The sequence below is a fragment of the Haplochromis burtoni genome, unplaced genomic scaffold (genome assembly GCF_018398535.1).
Source record: "Haplochromis burtoni strain Fernald_Lab_line unplaced genomic scaffold, NCSU_Asbu1 Contig_141, whole genome shotgun sequence".
In the NCBI taxonomy this organism is placed as follows: domain Eukaryota; kingdom Metazoa; phylum Chordata; class Actinopteri; order Cichliformes; family Cichlidae; genus Haplochromis; species Haplochromis burtoni.
This window is the reverse complement of record NW_024582502.1, coordinates 968787-987735: the sequence shown is the minus strand read 5'-3', so window position 1 is coordinate 987735 and position 18949 is coordinate 968787. Positions and strand designations below refer to the sequence as shown.

Genomic DNA, 18949 nt, shown 5'->3' with positions numbered 1-18949 from the left:
GTTAGACTCTGTTAGCTAGCGTTAATGAAACTTTCTTTGAAATGTGGAGTGGCTCTAACGTCGTTGAACTCAGACACTTAGCAAATAAGCTCTCACAAAATGTGAGAATTTTATCAAACTGTTCGTCACAGGGAAAGTATTACTTTTTAACTCAAAGCTAAAATTAGCTAGCATAATGTTAGCTTCTAACCAGCTTCGTTGCTTAGAGGGCTTCATGTCTAATCTGCTGACATTAAGTAATTGCAACAATATGGATAATAAATAACATGCTTGGGGAACTGTTTGTGTGTTAAAGCCCTGAGTGGATGTATTCATTTGTTTTGGAGGTGAAATTACACACTAGCCTGTGTATATTTATGAGTTCAATATACTTTTTTACTTCAATTCAATTTAGTTGACGTTATATAACGCCAACTGACAACATATATGATATTTGAAGACCCTACAATATTACAGAGAAACCCTCAACAACTTTCTTCTAATATATAAACTCAAAAAAGACGGACTGTACCATTCAGTTTTATTTGGGCAATAAAATTCCTGATCATGAACAAAAATTGATTAAACCTTGAATCTTGAAATCAAATGAAATTTCATATCAGACACAAAATAAGGTGTTGCACTTGATAGATTGCGGTCCATAAGCCTGAAGGCCTTCTAACCCACTGCCACTAGAGGCTGTTTAGCTTGGAACAGCACTTAAATGTGGCAGACCCTTCACAGTTAAAGTGTAAAGGGGCCACACTGGAATTGGCCCCTCGTTGCTGTGTCTTCTCTCAGCTCTTTCTTTGTGACGTTTCCCTTCTCTCCTGATGCCTTTGAATTCCTAATCACTTCAAGGAAAACCTGAATTAGGGCTGCATGATTTCAACCTCAGTGACTTTCTATCCATCCCTTCCTCCTCCTTCTTCTTAGAGTCTCAGAATTTGAGACACATTGTCAGGAATGCAGTCACTCTGTCTTTGCCTCACTGCCCTCCGGTTCCTTATTCAATTTTTTTCTCACTTTCTTTAAAACTCATCTGCGTTTTTTTTTCTCTAAGACTCTGCTCTGCTGATGCTCTGTTGTTCCCCCCTCTGCAATTACTCTTCTTCTTTCCCTGATATACTATATATAGTATATATATATATTAATAGTATATATATATGGCTATATTATACATACATTAATGTATATATATATATATATATATATATATATGCAACAATACATGTATCGATATTGAAATATATATAATATATATATATTATATATTAATATATAATGATAATATATGTAATATATAGGGACCAGTATCCCAAAAACAGCAGTGTGAGTGGTGTGTGTGTGTGTGTGTGTGTGTGTGTGTGTGTGTGTGTGTGTGTGTGTGTGTGTGTGTGTGTTTATAGTATTATTATTTTTTTTTTTAAGGGGGGCAGAACAGAGTGTGCCATCAGCTATGATTCAGTGTGTTTTGAGAGTTTGCTCCATTAGATTACATACCGAGTTGAAAAGCTGCCAGACATACTTGTTCATCTTCAGACAGCATGATATATGAAGGAACAAAAACAACTTGCCTAATTTGAAAGATTCTTCGGGGCCTTGTGGCTACTTCCTCATTTCCCGGTGCTCTGCTTGAAACCCACTTTATTGTTTTCAATTTCCTCTCTGCAACTGTGAAGTGCTTTACCTGAAAATTGTCTGAAAGCAAGACAGAGAGAAGTGTAACACCCGCCGTTACCTTTGCATCCGACCTCCTCACCTCAACAACATTCTAATTTCTCCGGCCTCTTATACCCGCTTACTCCCCCCTCCCCACACCCCTTCACCGAGCACTAGCCGAGCACACTGTAAATTACCGTTTTCACCTATCCGCTCACCTCTGCACACATCAGCGAGCCCCCCTAAAGCCCATCCTTGTGAGCTTTTTTTTCTCTCCTTTTTCAACAAACACTTTCATGGTGCCACTATAGCAACTTAAAAAACGAAATCGGTCCCTGCCCGCTGTTACTGATTCTCTCTGATGTCACCTACGTTCTCTTCTCTCTCCAAAGGACGCGATAAAGCTCAAGAGCAAAATTTAAACTGCTTCATAAACACCGAGCAAGAGCTCCATGTAGAGAAAGGTGTTGTATCTGTTTTTTGGATATTTATTTTATGTCACGCTGTGTGGATTGTGAGTTTCGACTTTCATATAGTACAGTTTCCTCCCACTCTGGCAAAGAAAAGGAGTACTTTATCACTAAAGCTCACCTATTGCTGGCGGGGGGGGGGGGGGGGGGGTTGATTTCAGATGAATAAGACAAACCTATCACTCGGAAACCCCTTCCATCTAGTCTCTCTCTTCTTTTTTTAATCACAGTGGAACCTTTTATAGCGCATCAAGTCCTCATACTGATGTCTGTTAAAATTAAATATTCAAGGTGCAATGCCCAAAAAGTCACAGATTTGTAGCCGCCTTATCCTTCCTTCTGTCATCCTTTTTTCCTCTGCTCCTTTTTATCATTTCCCTGCTGTACCTTCCTCCCACACGTCCCCATAGCCCAGGGAAAGTCTAACCAGGATTACAGATAACAGAAGACAGATCTGCATCTGAAAGCCATGTACGGAAAAAGCAAGAATGAAGCACTCCAACTTTGACCTTGGCCCAGCACTAAATATATACAAGGAGAGAAAGGAGGGTTAAGGGAGGATATTCAAGTGTGCGTGTGTGTGTATTTCCCAGACACACTTTTCTGAGTATGGGAAACATGGGGATATGCTGATTGGATTGATGCTGCATAAGAACAGGAAGTTCAGGGATTTTGTTTGGCTGCACATGGAGATAGGGGTCGTGCACACGCTCACAAAGACACACACACACACACAGAGAGAGAGAGAGAGAGAGAGAGAGAGAGAGAGAGAGAGACAGAGAGAGAGAGAGATTATTTTGCTGCCTCAACTGTTCAGACAGCACGGAACATAAGGCAGAAATTGGCCATTTGGGACAACAAATACAAGCTGCGTGGTCTGGAGAAGCAGCAGCACAAGAAATTGGGATGCTGAAATTCTTTTAATTGCTGACAAAACAGCGGCAGAATTATCCTCGCGCTCACCCGGATAGGAAATACCCCTCCCCCCCTCCCGTCCACCCGCCCACCCACTTGCCGCTCGTCTCGCTTGAAAATTCCAAACGCCGATGCTAACGACAATCAAAAAGCTCCTTTGCAAGTCTTATTTTCAACTGGGGAAGCGAGCGCTTCCAATTACGCAGCGCGCGAAAGTGGCTCCCACCTCCGTCTCGCGGTTACCTGTCGCATCTGCACGGCGTCGGAGCGTCTCTTCCCCCTTACAAGAGGAGCTACTTCAATCTGCCTGCCCCGTTTGATCTGCCATGGCCTTTCAGCCCAGAGGCTGCATCAAAAAGATGCGGGGAACTTAAAAGCCCCATCGCTTCTCTCCATCTCTCTCTCTTTTGCTCCAATCGTTTCTTCTTGCATCCTTCCCAGGTCTGATTTTTTGTTGTTGATGTTCAGCCTAAAATCGGGTGCTGTAAACACTTTGTCAGTGGCTGATCGTTAAAAAAAGGAAAAATACATTCTTAAATTCTTACTAAATGCTTCATATTAATGAGCACTAATCATAAAGCTGTGGCTAAACATAAACGATGAAAGCTCCTTTTTCTAATGTTCCTCTCATTCTTAGATCATTCAATCCTCTTTCTTTGAAACAGTGACTGACAGATGGGCAACCACGACCCGTCCTTCGCACAGCCACGCTGCTCTGATCTGATCGAGAGGTTTTCAGTGGAACCACTGAACTCCACCACTCTGAAGGTGTCCTACACTTGGTTATCTGGGCTCATATAACAAAACAGTAAAGTTATTATTTTAAAAACAGATCTCCTTATTGGAACGACTGACAGCTAAGTATAGGCAGCAAGCGGAGGGAAAATCCCATCGTCGGCTGACTGCTTTTGGTTGTAATCAAGTATGTGACCTGGTGGGAATGTTGCTCTGATAAACCGTATTTGGCGCTCTAGTCTGTCACTGAGTTATCCGAGCCACATGCATAAGCTAAACTAGGGAGACAAACTGCCTTTCAAGCAGTGGAAGGAAAAAAATGTGTTGTTTGTTGCATTCAGACTGGTATTCTGACACACAATATCACTTTTCTTGGCAGTCTAGTCATCAGCAGCTCAACAGGAGAGAGCGCGCAGCTCTAACACCGCTGGGTCGGCAATTCGGCTCCCACCGGAGCTGCACATACAGTATTTAAATGGAGATCTCTAAAGGCGACAGGAATAAAATAAAAAACAAACCGTCGGCTAAATGTCATTTTCATTGCATCATACGGACACGTTACCATAGCCCACCCTTCCTGTGAGTGTTTCTCACACCGACTGAGTTCAGACTGCTTTATCAGTCTGCTTTATTGCAGTTCTGCTCGCCCCCCTCTCCTCTTCCTGGCCTTATTTGTTAAAAGCACTCGAGGTACGGACCGCAGGGTGCACTGTCGATTGTCTGCGGCTCTCATCTCAGCCGGGATCTGAGGGTTGAGAGTAAAGACAGGGCTCCAGCAGCCCTTCCGCCACACCACCACTACCTGACCCTCCTACACACACAGATTCCCTGCGGTGGCTGCTGCTTTCACCCAAACAAAACCATCTCTGAACTACAGGCAGGCGTCTAAGATGCTTAGAGTGATTCAATGTCAAGGAAGCGCCAAAAAAAAGCAGAGGCTTACATAATTAAGTCGCATCCACCAACCCAAAATGAGGCTGCTCATCGAAATACCCCTTATTAAAAAGTACTATGCGGTAATTACTTAATTACTTTGATTAATTTCAGTTAATTAACCTCAAAGGGATACTGCAATTTCAAAAATGAGTCCAAAGCTTTAGTATATTACAGTTTTAGGGTTAAATAAAAGAGGTTAAAATGCCAGAAAAGTACCTGCTTACAGGCACGTGTGACACAACACCCACAAAGAAAGTGTTAATTAAATGTCGCCCTAACTTTTGACAAGTTTTTTTTTAAATCCAACAGAGTATGGAGTTGTTTTTAAAAAGCCACATGAGAAATCCTAGAAGTCCAATTCGATGCGACTACAACACTGCTTACCCACAGAACGTCTATTGTAGGTAGAACAGGATGCATAATGAGCAGGGGGAGAGAATATCATACCCTCTATGAACAATTTAATAATAAAAGCCTCCAAGAATAAACTAGGTAATTAGGTTGCAAGCACCTCAAAGCACATCCAGCACCGCTGTCGCCGGAGTCTGATTGTGACTCATTTTGGCCTAAAAAACTTTGAAAAAAAAAAAAAAGCACAAGAACAACAAAAACCCCACTGCGTTTCTCTGGGTGCAACCAGGAACTAATATTTTCCCCAGTCACTTAGTCACATTGGATGTCACGCCTCGGCCCCGGAGTGGAAGTGATGCTCAGGGTTTCCTACTTTATCGACGGGTCCCAGCACAGGCGCAACATGACACACAGACACACACTTAAGAAAGGGGGTCTCTCTCTCTTTCTATTTCCCTTCATCTCTTTGCATCTCTCCACATAGCGCCCACATCATCACACACAAACACACACTCATGCTCACAAGTTTACCCTTGAGAGAGATAAGTAGAGAGAGAGGGAGGGAGATGAGGATGGAATATGCAGAGAAGGCTCACATCTCTCTCTCTCTCTCTCTCTCTCACACACACACACACACACACACACACACACACACACACACACACACACACACACACACACACAACCTAAAGAGATATATCCCCCCCCCTCCTTTTTCTGTGTGCTTGGCAGGCAAACTGGTGGCTTGATGCCCGTAAGTCTCTCAAAATCAGCCTGTCTGCCTCACCTACGCATTTCAAGTCAAAAATTCATAAGGTGACACAAAACTGTCAGAGCACGTTTGACGTGCCTCCAAAAATGATGACGCTATGGGCGTGCGTGTGTGCCCGCCTGGATATATATTTTTATATGTGGGAGGGTATGGGACAAACACACAGGAACACAAAATCTGCAAATCCACTCATATCTCACAAACACACACACAGCCGTGGAAGCAAACAACACCCACGAGCTCTCGGATTCATAGGTCAAACATTTACATTTTGCGTCTAGGCGCATACACAACAACCAAACATATGAGATCTTGCATGCATGCAAGCGTGCACGCGCACTCTCCGCGTGTTTCCAAGTTGATTTCGTGTCTTGAGCGACATCACAAGTTTTCAGCAAACAATCGTCATGATAAATCACAAGAGGCCACAAAATAAAAAAAAATATCTTTAAAAAGTCCGGTATAATTTTCTGGTGAGCCGGTTGTGCTCAGCAGAGGTTTCGGTGACTGATCGCTCTTCTAAACGGCACCACTATTGCATTGCGACAGCGTTCCTGTCAGACTCCTGCCGTCCTCACTACGCACCACAGCAACATTAAAAGCTGTGACATGCTGGACATAAAACACCGCCGCGCATCTTTGCACTATAACTGCCTCATTCATGCTGCCACTTTGCATCCAAGAAAGAAAAAAAAAATCCGCAGCAGCTCCTCGCCAGTGAAGTAATGCAATCTTTCACCTTCAACAACTTGAGCAATTCCACCAAAAGCAGGAAAAAGAAAAGACCTTCAGATAGTCCATGTGCAACCTCAGCGTGCGTTTGGCTGCTTCCCCTCCAAAGCGCAAAAATGAGAGAAACACAAACCCCGATCCCCCCCGCAGCACTGAGTGGTCCATGTGTGCTCTGGTTAGAGTGTAAGTCGGGAGAGAGGCATCGGTAAGAGGGGTACGAAGGGCGACAAGGAGAGGAAGGGTCGGAGAGGGAGAAGGAATGTCACCAACATTTCGGATGTAGGAGAAGACAAAAAAGAGAGAGAGAGGGAGAAAAGATTCCGAGACGAGTTGAGAGATGACAATCAACCACGAAAAGTTTGGCTGTACTTACTGATCAAACCGTCCTCTGCATTCGTGCTGCATGGCATTTCTTTTTCTTTCTTTTTAAAAAAAATGTAAATATAGATTTAGGATGTTGCAGCAGAAGATGTTTCCATTCCCGCCGGGACTGGTCACACAGCAACAGCAGCAGCAGCTGCAGCAACGGTTCCAAAAGCTCAGCTCTGCAGTTCCGTGCGCACACGAGAGCAGCGCTCAACATGAATGAGAGGAGAGCTGCAGTCAGACTCCGGCATCCCAAAGAGGAGAGAGAGAGACCGAGAGAGAGGGAGGGAGAGAGTCAGTGACAGGAGTGCGTCACCTGGCGGCGCAAATGCGTTACAGCGGGTGTCCAGGCGCACTACTCCATGGTGTGTGTAGGTGGCAGCATTGGACCCTTGTGTTCTTAATCTCATTTTGCACTGGCTGAACAGCAGTAATAAAGGATATACTTTTTAAAAAATATATATATATATTTTGAGGGACCCTCACGCACACTTTGATTGATTGCTCTGCTCATCTTGGCCTCATGCAGAGCAGCACTGCTCTGTTTTTATATCTCACTCCCCCATGTGATGTATACATGCGTGTGCACCCTTGTGTGGGAGATTTGGTATGTATTCATGAGTGCATGCGCTGTAGTCGAGCGCTCATGAATGCATATCGGAAGCTCGGCGTGCTGGGCGCTCGTGCGTGTGCGCGCGTGCACACTTGCTTCTGTCTAATCGATGCCGTTCAATGCTGAAGGTCAGCTCCCCTGAAACTTGACAAATCATCTCTATCGGCAGTGTCGGCCTTGTATGTTACTTCAAAGACCCCTGGCTGCTGTGGCTGATTTAAAGCAGATCTTCAAACAGCAATATAAATATAATATAATAATATTTTTTCTCCTTTTCAAATCACAAATTGCCTGAATACTTTAATACTCAAATTAAATAGTAATACAAAACAAACAATATAAAACTAATTGGCTACCTGAAGGTGAGTCTCCACAGACACAGCTTTAATTATGCGCGTCGTTGTTTGTAATATCTCAGACGATGATCATCAGGCTTTCGCAAATGATACATATGGGACACCATCATTATCCCCACCCCTCCACCACCACCGATTAAGCTCTCTCAAATGATGACAGTTGTTGCCAGGTGACCATTTGCATGGAAAGACATGTATTTCTTTTCTAACTGACAGTCACAAATCAAAGTCTTTGGGTTGTCTTCTCATGACTTGCGTTGCAGCCCTGAGAGATTTGGAGTCAGGAAGTTAATTTGCACCATAAAGGAGAAAGCATAGCCGCTCTGTGCTCCAAACATCATTTTTGTTTTATCTGCAAGAATTTTTTGCAGCATTTCTTCACCCCGGGCCCCCCTGCTCTGACCTTTGCGGTCCCCTTGTGCATATTAAATGGGATATTCCTGCCCATATTAGTGATGACTGGGGAGTTTTACAGGACGATGGATATCGGGTTCCCTCTCTCCACTCCGAGGACAAGGATGTGGTTACACAGATGATACTCTTCTGCTCCAGTTACCGCATATGTCCATGCCTATGTGCGTACATCCTTTCTGCTAACTCTTACGGTCTTACGCAGCTTGATGTGATACTAGTGTGATACAGAGTTCATGGCTCATCCTAAGAATACCTGAGTCATTCACATCTTGTCAAGCTGTTAGCCACATCATTTTTTCCTGCTCATATCGATCGACTGTTTCTAAATGTAAAATCAGTTTTAAAGCCTTGAGGTGAAGGTTACATTTTTAAAATTTATTTGTCATAGTTTAGTACCTCACTGTGTGACAAAACAACACAATCAACAGCATGAACCAGAGGGCACACTGTGGGTTTTTTCTTTTCTTTTTTTGTATTTATATGCTTTATACTACTGAATAAGAGTGACAGGTCATTAACATTCAAAATGATTTCATGCGTCACCTCCAACCTTCTTATGAATATGAAAAAGGTAGATTCACAGCAGGTAAAGATGCTGGTAAACAAATTATAGCCTTAGGAGTACAGTGAGTTACCACTGCATCTTTCATATAAATATGCATTTACCTTTCAAAGAATTATGTAATCCAATGACAAATACAACTTTAACACCGTTATAGCCTGCATTAACAAGAGTGCTGAGATGAAACCCAAGCAGAAAAGATGTAGTTGTACAGATAGTGCAGAGCAAAGCTCTTTTGCATTTTCTTTATTTTTAAGAGGTCTTGATCATTAGTTCTCAAGGCTTTCTGAAGGTCACTCAGAATGTTTCTTTGTTTTTTGACATACATAACCATTTTCACAGGAATGTTTTTTTTTTTGTTAAGCCACTGACATATGAACCATTCAAGCATAAAAACTGCACTCAGCTCAAAGGATGAACCAGTCTTGTGTCAACATACAACAAAAAGCTTAGCAAAGATCACTGAGGAAACTGGACAAGTGGAGTACAAAGTATCTGAAACTCATGTTGTTAAGGAATGGGGAAAAAAGACCTGACACAGGACCTGAGATATGCACCTGGTTCTTTAATTGATCCATCTACTGTTTGACAAAGCCTCATGAGAAACGGTCTTAGTGGAAGGTTGGCTGATAGAAAACCATTCTCAAGATTGAGGAAAATGGAGAAAATCTTAAATTACGAAATCAGTGAAAGTAAGAAATCAGTGGTAAGAGGTCTTCTAGAGTGATGAATGAAAATTTGAACTTTCTATTTTATGTTATTTTTTGCCCCCAAATTGTCATGAGTATGTATTGAAGAGGTCAGGAGAGCCGTACAAAAGTAAATGTGTCTACAACCAAAGGTGAGTGTCAGATTTCAACCATTGTTGGGGATTTTGTCAAAATGAATGAAAATATGAATGCAAAGTTTGTTCCACCATTCAAAACCATCTGGAAAGAGTCTGACTGAAAACAGCTTCATTTTTCATCATTTCAATCATCCTAAACACACTGTTGGTGCAGTGAAAACATACTTGGATAGAAAGACAGATTGGAACCCTGTCAGTCATGCATTGGCCTCCCCAAAGCCCAAACCTCAACATTATTAATGTAAAGGTAGCCACCATCCAAAGAAGAACTTTGAATGTCCTTTAAGAAGCCCAGAGATCCATTCCTGAAGACTACCTAAAGATATCACAAGAATGCTGTAGAAGAGAGTTCAGGCTGTGTTGAAGAATAAAGACGTTCATGCCAAAAATTGATTTTAAAGCTCATTAAAATTGCACAAACTCAGTTTTTGCCCTAGATAATGTATTTTCACGTGGGCTTATACAACGTTCAATAATCCTGGATCTATGTGTTATATTTTCCTAGCAAAAATATAAAGAAATGATGGGTGTTTCACGACATTTACACACTACTGTAAACATTAAAACAATGAGTTAAAAAAAGCTGAACTTTTTCGGGGAACTGCACAGTTGGAGAATAATTCTCCTTGGGTTCATTACAACACTGAACAGCTCCAATTTAAGGATTTTATCTGCTGTGTAACACTCAGCACACAAAGCTCTTCCTCGGACAAATATAGAATGACAATCTTAAACACCCACAACAAAAAGATGTGCCATCACTCAAAACATGCACAATAAGCATGTAATTGAATGTTTCCTAGTAATACGTCATATACAACCTATGCAAAAAGAACGCTGTGCCTTCTTTTTAATACATTTTATGAAAACCATGCAACTCCAATTTTTTGCACTCCAGTAGGGCTCATGCTGCGTTGGCTGGGATGCATATACTACATACTAGAAATGTTTATTTCTCTGTTGCTTTAGAGAGTGACACAAGTAACACTACATCTTTGAAAAGTGTACATATATAAATATCTTTTAAAAGAGTTCCCTGTTATGTGACTGGGACGTATTCACTGAATATGTATTTTAAATATGACTGATGGCAATTCACAGTGTGTTTTTGTTTATATGGATTGTAGGTATTTAAATGCAGCTCTCTGTCTGTCAGAAAGAAGAACCTACCCAGCTAATGGATTCCTAATGGGAGCTGTTTGGTGTACGGATCAATCTGTTCTTATACCTGCTGGTTTTGTTTGTTTGAGCTTTTTTTCTTTCATCTTGGGCTCTTGCGTGATCCAGCATTACAACGTGTGCATTTTACCCCCAATTTTGACAAATGCCTGGGTTTTGCCATGTCATCACGATGCTTGATTTGCCTGGCAGTGTTGGGCGAAACAGCAGTTTCTCGGTTGAAAAACTGTCCAATGAGTGCCAGACTGTTAATTGGCCAATAACTGCCACGGGTGGGACTAACACAGATGTCACGCTGGGCAGCAAACCTGAGAAGGAGCAATAACAATGTGGACTCTACCAGCAAGTATTCTCATTACCAACCAATGTTGTACTTTATTTCTACTTTGTTCCGCTCCACTATCAAAAAACAAACCCTGTTGGTATGGCTGAGCATTAGTGTACTTTAGATTTATTTAGGGTTTTGTTCTTGGTACTTTTCCAATAATGACATTTCCTGGTGGGTTTCTTTATATAGATATTCTCTGGTCTTATATTTACATCTAGTTCTGTTCACGGTCACAGTTTGGTTTATATTCAACTCCTTGACTTCCTGTCTATCCCTTGCGTGTCTTTAATATTGTACTTATCACTTCTCCCATTGTTATCTTGATCCAAGTCTCCCCTTGTCTTTTGTCACGTTGGCCCTTGCAATTGTGTGACACCTTGTTTTGAGTTTCCCTGAAGATTTTTGGGCCATTTTCAAGATTATGTGGATTCCTGGTCTCCTGACCCTACTGCTTCCTAATTCTTTCTGTCTTCCTAATTCGGCATTTGGGTTCACATGCTGCCTGCCACACGTTCAGTACATGACATAACCAATCTCCAAAAGAAAAACACCAACATCAAAGGCATCTCTACAAGTCGACTCTTCTGTTTCATGTCAAGAAATTAGGAGGGACTTATTTCACACAGACCCACACTTTTACTGTTAATATACAATTATATAAAAGGAATGAGCCCTGCCAGGAAGCCACCTTTAGTGTCCCACTGCTCAAGTTAAAATGTTGACTAAAATATAGTTGGTGTTGTTTTGGGGGGATTTATTTATTCCTCACATTTTGCAGACGTCCTTATCATTTGTTTGCTACCATAAATTCCTTCCTCTGGTTAAGATGTGGGGATTTTGCCATATATAACTTTGATTCCAGCTTAATGCTGCTGACTACATAGTAGCTCACTATTTGTTTATCTCTAATTTATTTCCAACAGACTAGAAACAGAAAGCCCAGAGATCAGACGTGCAGTGCTTCACACAGCAAATGAAAGGCCTTTCATCTGCTGCCAGCAGTTGAATCATTGCATCAACTGACAATAGAAAAATAAGCAAAACTGACATTTCTGTAAAGATGTTTTGGTTTTTAAATTTTTTATTTTTTTAGGGAAAATTCTGCGGGAAGCAAGGCGGCCCCGCTTTCAGCGTGGGGTCCCGGCTCGCGTGGCTTGTCAGCAAGTAGCTGAGGATGGCGTGTTTTTGACCAGCTCCGGAATCTCTCTCCTTCCCTCGTTTGCTCGAATCTCCCTCCATCTCTACCTCCTTCCAACAGAGCCTTGATCAACAACGTCCATTTTATCCCATAAACGCAGACTGATGCCAAATCATAATTAAAATCTCCTCTGAGAGCTGCCTGAAAAAAAAAGAGAAGAAGAAGCTAATTAGGCGTTAAAATAAAAACTTTTCTCCATTTATTATTTTTTTCTTGCTTTCAGACACAAATCAAATCAGCTATCTTAACTTTTGTGCTTAAGTCAAGGTCGCTGCGCATTTGAAATGAGGCAAATTATCCTTTTTTTTCTCCTTTCATTTTTTTGTCAGTTTGTTTTGTTTCACTTACCAAGTTCTTCCTATGTTTTTTTTTTTCCTTTCTTTTTTTTGCTTTTGATCTGTGACAAAATCAGATTCCTGCGATGTTAGACACGACTGCGAAGCAAAATGCAGCAGCAATTACGCAGAGAAAGAGGAGCGGAAAAAAGAGACGAGGACGGGGGGGGGATGAAGGGAGAGAGATGGGGAGTAAGTAAGGAAAAAAAAGGATGATGGCAATCAGAGAGAGAGAGAGGAAAAGAGAAAATGAGAGAGAGAGAGTGGGTGGCTGGTGACTTTTAAACGCAGCAGCCGCTCAAAGGATGACCGGGCTTCTTTGCTCTCCGTTTAATCCTCGCTTGATCTATATCACTCACACGCCACGCGCACCCACACTCACAACACAGGTGTAACAGCACACTGGGCTAAAAGGCCGCGCTTCTTTCGAGCTTCCTCCTTTTTTTGTCTGTTTCTGGAAGCGTCTGTAATTACAGCCAGGGGAGCCAGCTAATGCTACGGCTAACTAGGAACTTTAGACCTTTAAAAGTTTCAGCATGTGTGTGTGTGTGTTTCTGTGTGTGTGTGTGCACAAGCCAGTAAATGGAAGCCAGAGAACAAGCAAGGTGAAAGTGTTTTCTTCTCGTTGTTTCAAATAATTGCAGAGAAACAGAGATGGGACTGTTGCTCCTATTCATCTGCAGCGTTTCAGCTTCTCTTTCATCCCATCATTGGTTATTCTCCACACTACCCCCCACCCCAACCCCCTCTATGGCTCTTTTACCTCACATTCATTCATTTGCTGATGTTTTGTTGAATTCACCTAGGTGGAATATAATCACTCATTGCAGAGGAATTAGAGGCCAAAGTCACATTTTCTGAATAACACAGGATTAAATTATTCAGACTACATTGCTCGATAAAGGCTACACAATGTGGAACTGATTTTCTGTAAAGCTTTGATGAATTTTACAGTCTGCTTCTGCAAACCATCTCACTTAACGTGACGTTCTCTAAATATTTCCGCTCATTGCCAAGTTTAGACCTGAGGTGCTCGAGCTCCCATAAATTTCAACATAGCACCCCTAAAAATGACCGTAACAGTCGCAGGAGTAATGCATTTTAATATTATTTTCTGACATCGTCTTCTAATATTCTATGTTTTTCCAACCTTTCCACTGAAGACAGAACAGGTTTTAATGTCTTGATGTCATGATGTTGCAGTGCACTCACACAGAGGCATCGTGTGCTTCCGCAGCGATGAATAAAACTTGCATTGCATAAAGGATGAAGAGGTCGTTTCAGTACAGATTTACAGAACTTAAAAAGTGTTTGTTTATGTACTGGAGTATATTTGCTCTCTGAATCATGTCAAAGACATTAGCTACATCAGTTAGATCAGCGATGTGCAGCTTGTTTACATCATGGGCCACATAACAAATGACACTCCCCTTTTTGTTAGCATAAAAACGTTTAGCTACACATTTAATCCCATTTAATATGAAAATAAGTGCAGTTTCAACAGTATTGCCTCTGTTTTTTTTACATGAGAGAAATGCTGCTATAGTAAATTAAAGAAAGCTGTCCATTATAAATAAATAGATAGAACTGTAATACTGTAACCTGATAGTAATAAATAGTACCTGTTATTGTTTATTGATTACTTGACTACTTTGGTGTAGCATGAATGGCAGTGGGTTTAAATATGTTGAGTAAAAGGATTATCATTTGGTTGCCATAACTTTAGTCTAGTTGTGTTTTACTTAGGTCCTCTGTGTTAGTCTCTCATGTTTTTTGTCTTCTTGTTCATGTTGTCAAGTTCGTGTTGTCATGTCTGCGTTCCATGCTGTTTTCTGTTTTATTGTGAAAGTCCCTGTCCTGTGTGCAGTGTATCTAGTTTTGCTTCCCCTTGTCTCGTTAGGTCTTATTTGTCCCAGGTGTGTTCCCACCTGTTCCCCATCCCCTTATTATCTCTCTAGGGCTGCATCCCAATTCAGGGTCTGCAGCCTTAAAGGCCGCATTTTAAGGCCGATTACGTCACAGCGACGCGACGAAGGCTGTCCCAATTCAAAGGCTGCTCGAAATGCAGCCCTCAAATCAGTCCTTCATTTCCCTGAATTTTAAGGACGTGGCGGTGTAGACTTCGTGGCCCAACATATCCCAGAATGCATAGCGCGGTGGTGGGTGTGGATAATTTTGCCGAAAAAAAAACTGCGGATGAGGGGCGCCCGAAGAGTAACTTAGTAAACTAAGTACTGAATATTATGTCACTTATTTATGTGCAAATGTTTAATAACGAAGAACATTAAACATTACTGTTGGCCACATGTCGGCAAAGTTATGTGACATTAGTGACGTTTGTACTAACTTGGTTTTAAAGCCTTTACTTTAAAATATACGCCGTTCAATAGCTGAGCTTAATCTTACAGAGAATGATCAAAGCTCATGTAGAAACAAACAAACAAATGAACAAAAGATTTTCTCCTTCATTTCTGCCAAACAAAGCTGTATGAAACGTTTCCAGCTGTTAGTATCATGGTTGCTAGGCAACCTGGGCAGCGCAACGGAGGCTAGACCATCCCATTTCACAAGCCTCGCACTTCCGGCCTTAGCGGTCTTTGAGTACGCGGCCCTTGAGGATCGTTGAGGCTGCGTACTTTAAGGCTGCAGACCCTGAATTGGGATACAACCTAGCTGTGTCCCAAAACGTAGGCTGCATCCTCCGCAGTCACAGCCAGGCGACGAAGGCTGTCCCAATTTTTCGACTCCTTCAAATGCGTCCTTCATTTCCCCGAATTTGAAGGATGGGTCGGGTGTGTCCTCGTTGCCCACCATATCCCAGAATTCATAGCGCGGCCCAGCCAATTCCAGTTTCCAACAATGGCGGCCGCTACTAAGTTTTAATATTACTCTTATCAATCTTTCTGGGTCACAAAATAAACTTTTAACATATTTTCAGGTGAGAAAGTAGCTGTGTAAACTTCAAATATCTGCTTGGTTTATCAAGACATCGCATATTTGCAAAAGTGCGCCGACGTTTTCGGAGACGTCTGTTACCCACCCGCTCGATAGCTAGCCGGGGGGTTCAATGGTCACTCGAGCCGGCGAGAGCAGCAGAATCCCGGCTTCATCGTTTTCAGATCCCCGCTGTCTTCGCTACTCAGGTTAAACATGATATATAAGTCACTTGGATAGCTTAAAAATGTTATTGTTTGGCTTTTTTCGGTGTTTTATTTGTTCCAGAGTAAATTGGTTTGGCTGAGATCAAAGTTATTAGATTAAATAAAACTTTATTAATCCACCGGGTGGGTTCCTACGGGATTTTCACACAGCTGAATAAACGTCAAACAGAAAACCGATTAAACAGAAGTGTGAGATGATCGACAATTTACGCCAGTGTCCTGTTATATTTTAGATAGCAAGGAGCAGACAGCTGAGTTTATTAACCGAGACAGCGGTGACGCAAATCTGAAGGCTAGACCGTCCAATTTCACAGCCTCGCACTTCCGGCCTTCTCGGTCTTCGAAGGACCCAGCCCACGTAGACCACGAAGGCTGGGTCCTCCGAAGGATGCGGCCTAGGTTTTGGGACACAGCTTCTGTATACTTCTGTGAACACCTCTGAGCAAGATAACTTCAGATTTTTTAGCAAATTTTAACCTTCTGAGCCTCTAGGCTGCTGATGTATAAGTAGTTGATAGCCAAGGACTGATGTACTCTGTCTTAGTTTGTTAAAGTTTTCCTGTTCTGGTCTAATTGTCCTTCAGTGTTCGTTTACAGCTCCCAATCCAGGTAAGAGTGAGCTAAATTGACTTTACCTGTAAACTACAGCCTGTAGTATATCTTCATTTACAATATTGTTAGAAACTTTACTGGGTTGTAAAGTCTGTCCCACTGTTACTTTTACATTTGACAGTATAAAGACTCGGAGAGGAGGACGGACAGCAAAAAGAAGCAGGCAGCGATGGACATGTGGTTTAATGTAAGCACCACAGTGTAAAGCCAAGGTAGCTTCTGTTTGACCACATTCACCGATAATGATTTCACATGACTGGGCAGTGTGTTATACTGTTATCAAACGTGTGGCCACAGCCTACTATTGTAATAATAACTGAAATTACTGTTGTGCTATTTGAATACAATGTGTCTGTGTGTGAATGTCAGAACACAGAATTTTAACATGCATTTCTTACATGTTTTATGTAGCACGTTTAAAAATGTCAGTGGACACTCATTAGTGAGAATTTTAGCATTTAACAGGACTCATTGAACATGGCTTGAACATGATGGCTGGCACTACACGGACTGGTGTGCGCGATGACGTGTGTTGAGGCTGCACTGTAATGGATATAATACATGAATTTGAAAACCTTGTAAAAGCAGCTCTCTTACCAGTTTCTTCTAGTCCAGGCGTATGAGGTGGCAATGTGATTGTTATGTCTGTACTGAATAATGCTACTCTAACTGGTTGATGATTCGGTGGATGAGGTTAGGAGACCAAAACAATCCTGTGCATATTTCTCCTCTTATCTGCAACAGCACAGATAGTTCTTCAGCTTACTTCTGAACAACCATCACGATTGATCCTTTGCCTCAGGTTTCATACCGAAAGCATCCACCGTAAAACTGCAGTATTATTTTAAAATCTGTGTTATTCTTCTGAATTATCCTACAATGGTTATTCTTGAAAGCATCATTGTGACGTGTATGCAGTTGAATTGAGGTTTACAGTGGTGAAAAGGGGCTGGTAAAAGTTTGATCCTAGACTCGGAATCGCCCCTGTTTCTTTGTTCCGGATTATCATGTGTGGATTTCTTTTTTTAACGTCTTCATAATGCTGGATTGATGCCGCCACTGTCATTTTTTTCTTTCTAATCTTGTCCAGGCTATCCTGAGTCTGAGCGACTCAGCACCTTCACTGCAGACACATGTGTGTACTAATGTGTATAATGCTGTGGTAACTTATGAGCAGGATATTGCAAATCCCTGTAAAATCCAGTATAACAGAGACTCTAAATGGGATTCAAATCTGGGCTTTGACTAGACCCTTTCATAACCATTTCTTCTTTTTGAGCCATTCCTCGGTGGATTTGCTGTGCTTAGGACCATTATCCTATTAAAAAGGTCCACTTCCGGTCCCATACAAGCTTTTCTGTTGAAGAAATTGGTCATTATTTATGAATGAGCCTTCAACTGTCGCACTTCAATTATAATTTTACGGGTATGATGGTGTGATAAATGTAGAGCAATACTTACTTTTTCAATGTGACTTTGGTTTTTGTTTAAATTATGACAATGAAGATGACGTGTCATTATCTTTACTAAGAGCCACTTTCACCTAGGGTCACGTTTTTGCTTGTTCAGATACATAAAATCACAATAATTAGCGCAAGCTTAATTCGAAAAAGTTTTCAGTATGAGCGACATACTGTAAAAATACTGGAAATAGATTTGCTCTCTTGTCCTTACCACAGAGAGTAGCTCCGCATGTTTGATTTGGCAGTTGGAGTTTTACACCGGATGCCCTTCCTGATGTAAGCCCAAAGGGGATATTTGCCAGACCATAACTTTGAATAAAGATAGATGTTTATATACGGGCTCTGCTGTTGCATGTGGCTCGAAAAACTTTCTGAGGGACACCAGAAGAACATGCTCTCAGTATTTTTCCAAGTAAGTAACATCATAAGCTATCTTGTGAAGTCTCCAAGTGTCATGCTAACTTGTTCTGGAAGCTAATATTTTGAAACCCACAACACTGTGTGCCGTCTCTTAATTGCTCCCCGTGGTGAAGGAGAGACTGGGATATGGCTTGTCAGATTGTGTAGCCTTTTTTGGCAGTTGTGATGGGTCGTGTAACATTATCATCTGCTTTAGGTTTACAAACTTGTCCACACTTTGCTGGTAATGCACAACCCTGATTTTTTAGCCCTTCTTAAAAATATATATATTTTTAACCCTCTGTATAAAACCCAGGCCTTTTCCAAACACTCATCTATTGTAAGCTGTTTTAATCATGGAGGTCAGCTCTGAATTTTTCTCAACATTACTTGAAAAGCTACTGTCATGACTAAATTGGATCAAGAGAGTGTATATAAAAGATTCAGTTCATTTTTATTTATATAGCACTAAATCACAAAGACAGTCTCCTCAAGGTGCTTTATATTCTAAGGTAAAGACACTACAGTAATACAGAGAAAACCCTAGCAATCAAACAACCTGCT

General features: G+C 41.6%; 1 protein-coding gene across 3 annotated transcripts in view; it reads right to left on the bottom strand.

Annotated features, from left to right (window-relative positions):
• Positions 1-7145, bottom strand: part of LOC102303056 (plexin-A1) — a 315477-nt gene extending 308332 nt beyond the window's left edge. For 2 of the 3 annotated variants that reach the window (XM_042224566.1, XM_042224568.1), the window contains exon 1: positions 6926-7145. The gene's annotated coding sequence lies outside the window, so the exon portion shown is untranslated. The other variant, XM_042224567.1, reaches the window with a different exon arrangement.
• Positions 7146-18949: the final 11804 nt, after the last annotated feature.